Source organism: Felis catus, chromosome E2 (assembly GCF_018350175.1).
Source record: "Felis catus isolate Fca126 chromosome E2, F.catus_Fca126_mat1.0, whole genome shotgun sequence".
NCBI lineage: Eukaryota > Metazoa > Chordata > Mammalia > Carnivora > Felidae > Felis > Felis catus.
Window position 1 is genome coordinate 1,169,212 of NC_058382.1, and position 5,883 is coordinate 1,175,094.

General features: G+C 43.2%; 1 pseudogene; it reads left to right on the plus strand.

The window, feature by feature from the left end:
• Positions 1 to 1,146: 1,146 nt before the first annotated feature.
• LOC101093476 lies at positions 1,147 to 4,491 on the plus strand (annotated as a pseudogene).
• Positions 4,492 to 5,883: the final 1,392 nt, after the last annotated feature.

Genomic DNA, 5,883 nt, shown 5'->3' on the forward strand with positions numbered 1-5,883 from the left:
CACGATCTCGCAGTCCGTGAGTTCGAGCCCTGTGTCGGGCTCTGGGCTGATGGCTCAGAGCCTGGAGCCTGTTTCCGATTCTGTGTCTCCCTCTCTCTCTGCCCCTCCCCCGTTCATGCTCTGTCTCTCTCTGTCCCAAAAATAAATAAAAAACGTTGAAAAAAAAATTAAAAAAAAAAAAGAGATTTGACCAACCACAGGGTTGGGTTCAGATTGGTCATTTCCTCCTGGAAGTTTTATCCCCTGTGCGGCTCCCACATGACACTGTCTGGCTGCATGCAGCTATTTTATTGCCATGTTTTCACAGCAAATTGAATCTTTAATCACTTGAGAGCAACCATCTCTATCCTGACAGGACTTTTTTTTTTAAAGCTTTTTTTAAGTTTATTTATTTTGAGAGAGTCAGAGACAGCACAAGTGGAGGAGGGGCAGAGAAAGAGGAGAGAGAGAATTCCAAGCAGGCTCCGTGCTCCCAGCACAGAGCCCGATGTGGGACTTGAATCTGTGAAGCTGTGAGATCATGATGTGAGCTGAAACCAAGAGTTGGGCACTTAACCACTGAGCCACCCAGGTGCCCCCATATCCCGACATGGCTTTTAAAGAAGGATTTTTCGGGCGCCCGGGTGGCTCAGTCGGTGGAGCGTCCGACTTCGGCCCAGGTCATGATCTCACGGTTCGTGAGTTCGAGCCCTGCGTCGGGCTCTGTGCTGACAGCTCAGAACCTGGAGCCTGCTTCAGATTCTGTGTCTCCCTCTCTCTCTGCCCCTAGCCCACTCATGCTCTGTCTCTCAAGAATGAATAAACTTAAGGGGCGCCTGGGTGGCGCAGTCGGTTAAGCGTCTGACTTCAGCCAGGTCACGATCTCGCGGTCCGTGAGTTCGAGCCCTGCGTCGGGCTCTGTGCTGACAGCTCAGAACCTGGAGCCTGCTTCAGATTCTGTGTCTTCCTCTCTCTCTGCCCCATCCCCACTCATGCTCTGTCTCTCTCTGTCTTAAAAAGAAATAAAACATAAAAAAAAAATAAAGAAGGATTTTTCTTTTTTGAAATATTACAGCTATATTCTGATAAATATTTACCTGGTAAAGATATTTCCATCCTTTAGCTTTATGATTCCCCCACCTTCAGGCTTAATAGTATCTTTCAAAATTCATAGGACAGTTTTTGTTTGATTTGACTATGACTATATGGGACATACTAATGTGGTTATGCTATTTCTCATTTCACAGGGTATTATCTCTAGGTAGAATTGGCCTGTAGATTTAAAATTGATGAATAATAAATCGGTTACAATTCTTAACTGTTCAACATATGCATACTCTAAGATACAGACAGACGTAGACCAAGGCAGCCAAAGTAATTGTGAAATTGGAACAAAATATAGAAGACACTTTTGCTGGTGATATTCGATGCTTCGGTTTAAACCCGTACCAATCAGTTTATTATATGATGCATAGTCTGTGCATTTAATTGTCCAAGTATGTGGTTGGTCAGCCCTCTCATCCTCCTCTCTGCCAAGCTGTGGAGTCGCCTCGGGCTGGCAGTCCTGCATATTTGGCGGCGACATCTCCATGGCGCGTGGCCCACGGAGCCTGTGCCCTCTAAGACAGAAATTCTGTGTTCATCAGAACATTTCCACTGCTGCACTGAGGGCACACACATTTTCAGTGGGACTTGGAATTCCAGAGAATTGCCTTTGTGAAAAACTGGCAATAGTTTCTTTAAATTCCATCTCTTAGTTTTCCATAGGAACATCAAGAAACAATGAACAGCTTTAGTAATGCAGAGTTTGACTGCCATTTCCTTGAGGAAGGCTTTACTGCCAAGGAATTCTGGACCAAAAAATTAATGAAGTTTCGTCTTCTGATGATAATGATGTCTTCTTTGTCACAGACCTGGGAGACCTAAAGAAACATCTGAGGTGGTTAAAAGCTCTTCGGCAGCTCAGGCCTTTTACACAAGTCAAATGCAATGATAGCAGAACCACAGTGAAGATGTAGCTAGCTGCCATTGGGACAGAATTTGTGCAAGACTGAAATACAATTGGTACAGAGTCTCGGGATGGCTCTAGGGAGGATTATCTAGACAAATCCTTTTAAACAAGTGACTCAGGTTAAGTGCACTGCCAGTAATGGAGTCCAGATGATGACTTTCATTAGCAAAGTTGAATGATGAAGGTTGCCAGGGAACATCCAAAGGCAAGGTTGGTTTTGCAGGTTGCCAGCGATGATTCCAAAGCAGTCCGTCCCCTCAGTGTTAAATCTGCTGCCACACTCAAAACCAGCAGGCTTATTTGGGAACCGGCAAGAGGGCTAAGTATTGATGTCATCGGCGGCAGCTTCCGTGTGGGAAGCAGCTGTACCGACCTTGAGACCTTCGTGCAGGCCATCTCTGATGCCCACTGTGTCTTTGATATGGGAGCTGAGGTTGGTGTCAACACGAATCTGCTTGATGTCGGTGTGGCTTTCCTGGACCTGAGCTTAAGTGTGAAGAGATCACCAGTGTTATCATCCCAGCACTGAACAAGTATTTCCCATCAGACTCGGGGATGAGAATCATGGCTGAACCCGGCAGATGCGATGTTGCATCAGCTTTCATGCTTACAGTTAATATCATTGCCAAAAAAACACAAAAAAACAACAACAAAAAAACCTATTAAAGGAACAGACACGCTCTGATGAGGAGTCGCATGAACAAATCTTTATGCATTACATGAATGATGGAGTATCTGGATCATTTAATTGCATCCTTTATGATCATGCACACATGAAGCCCCTTCTGCAGAAGAGACCCAACACAGATGAGAAGTATTATTCAAGCAGCATATGGGGACCGTTGTTGTGGCTTGCCCGAGATGCATGCCAGCGATTGGATGCTCTTTGAAAACATGGGTGCTTAACATTTGCTGCTGCTTCTATTTTCAACGGCCCAGAGGCCAACTGTCTACCGTGTGATGTCGGGGTCAACATGGCAACTGATGCAGGAAATCCGGAACCACGACTTCCCACCGGAAGTGGAGGAGCAGGACGCCAGCAGTCTGCCTGCGACTTGTGGCCTGTGCTTGGGAGAGCAGGATGGAGCGCCCCCACCCCGGCCCCCCACCCCCTTTGGCCGTCTGCGCCAACGCTAGCGTTAAGCTAGCATTAACGTGTGGGTGCCGCTCCTGGAGCTGTTAACTTCGAGTCTAGCTTGAATTATGGGATTTGGGGGGACCGTTTAACTTAATTACCACTAGTTTTGAAATGTCTTTGTGAGTAGGGTTGGCACGGATGCACCTATACGGAAGGAGAGGGGTCACTTATCTGTGTTCCTATGGAAACTATTTGAATATTTGTTTTATATGGATTTTTATTCACTTCACTAAAGAATGCCCCTCAGCTGCTGAGCAAGGGTTTGTAGCTTGTGCGTCGGCAGAATGGGCGAAAGCTTAGCGCTGTGACCTGTTTTAAAAATAAAGTATCTTGAGGGGTGCCTGGGTAGGCTTAGTCAGTTGGGCACCCACTCCTGCTCTCAGCTGAGGTCTTGATCTGGGGGGCTGTGGGTTCATGCCCCACCCTAGGTGTGAAGCCTACTTTAAAAAAAGGAACTTGAAATAATGTGGGTTTTTTTAAATGATTGTCTTGGTCATGAAAAGGCCAATGGTTAGAGGGGTAGACTGTTCTGTGAGTTCAGTCCAGCTGGTCTGGAACTAGCCTGAGCGGTTTTGCTGAAAACAGTACACAACACTGACTCATGGTCAAAGCATGCCACGTACTGATGGTTGGTATTGCTTTGTACTTATAAATTCAAGGCGAGTATGGGGGCAGTTCACACAAGTTTATTGATATTGTTTACTAATATGTTTTCACCTGGGGTCTGTGAGTGCCTGAGGCTCTCCAGTGCTGAGGCTGATTATACAGAGGGAACATGCCTCCAGGACCACAAGTGTATAAACTTCATCTTGAGTTCCCTGGTTGCCAGGTGTTCTGTCTACACTAGTGGCTCCTGAACTGAGAGTAAAGTAATGCAGACCTACTTACAGAGGGAACACCACTGGATCTACATCTGACTTCTCTAGCTTTTTCTGAAGCAGGCCTTGCTTGGAATAGATACTCTTACTTAAATGTTTTTGCTATATTGTATTCTTTTCCTTGCAACAAACTGCAGTTGGGTTTCAGTCATTTGGAATCCTGTGAGGCTTCTTTAGCAATTAAACCCTGACTGCCCCTATCTATACAAGTCTAACAAGAGACTTTTAAAATAAAAAGTCATTCTACTTCAAATTTAAATTTTATGGGTTGGATTAATTTCTAACTTTATTTTTGCATAATCATAAACTGATGTACCTCTGTCTTTTCTTTCTATCCTTTGAGTTGTTTAAAATTAATGCAACCCCCACTTCTATAGAAGATCCTTTTCTCACTTTTCTTGGAGGTTAACTTGTAGAGTTTCCCTTCCATCACTGTTGTGTCAGAATCTAAAATTAGTAATTATTGGGGCGCCTGGATGGCTCGGTTGGACCGTGCAGCTCTTGATCTCAGGGTGATGAGTTTGAGCCTCACATTGGGTGCAGAGATTACTCAAAAATAAGGGCACCTGGGTGGCTCAGTCGGTTAAGCCTCTGACTTTGGCTCACGCCATGATCTCATGGTTTGTGGGTTTGAGCTCTGTGTCGGGCCCTGTGCTGACAGCTCGGAGCCTGGAGCCTGCTTTAGATTCTGTGTCTCCCTCTCTCTCTGCCCCTCCCGTGCTCGCACTCTGTCTCTCTCGCTCTCTCTCAAAAATAAATAAACATTTAAAAAATTAAATCTTTTTTTTTTAAGTTTATTTTTAAGAGAGAGACAGAACGTGAGCTGAGGAGGGGCAGAGAGAAGGGAAGCGGGGGACACAGAATCTGAAGCAGGCTCCAAGCTCTGAGCTGTCAGCACAGAGCCTGACATGGGGCTCCAACGCACAAACCGCGAGATCATGACCTGAGCCGAAGTCAGACGCTTAACCGACTGAGCCACCCAGGCGCCCCCCCAAAAATTAAATCTTTAAAAAATAAAATTATTTAGTCCCTTTCCCCAAACTCTTCAAAGCTTTAGAATGCTTTTATTTCAAATGCTTTTATTCATTTGCACATCCCATTATTGTCCAGGATAACTTTTCTTTCTCAAGTACAAATTTAGAAATCCATTTTGATAGCATTGCTGGTAGTAAGACGCTGAGTGTTTATTTGCATATATTTTCATGATGGTCCCGTTCTTGTAGGATTATTTAAAATGACATGCAACCCTGAGTTGCCAGTAATTTTATTTCTACATCTTCAAAACATTATGTGATTCTCCCCTATTTTCCATTATTTCTTTTAAAATTTTATTCTCTGTTTAAGGACATTCCTTTTTAGGTCATCTATCTTTCCTTCCTTTCCTCCTATTTCTCAATCTTCCTTTTCTCTTCACTGGGGAGCAATGTGATATGGGTGTGTCTTTCAGTGTACTTTGTTGATTTTTATTAGAATTGTTTTGCTTTCATAATTTTGCATTTAATTCTTCATCAGCTCTAGGAAATGTTTAATCATAGTAAGCAATGTGGATAATAATCACAGTGATAATCATGGTAAATAATAGTAATCATTTAAATAATGCCTGAAAATCTTGTTCTGTTTTTTTTCTTTTTAATTTCTAGGATAAATCTGTCTATCTATCTAAAGTAAAATGAGAAAAAAATATAATTAATGGTAGTGGATTGCATTCTGGACTTGAAAAAATAGGATAATTGACATTTTAATATCATCTTTGAAACACATAATACTATTGGATCAACATTAAATTTTCTCATTTTGATCATTGTATCGACATTATGAGAGATAGTTTCCATTTACTTAGGAAATATTTTTGTATATGTATATACATGTGTGTGTGT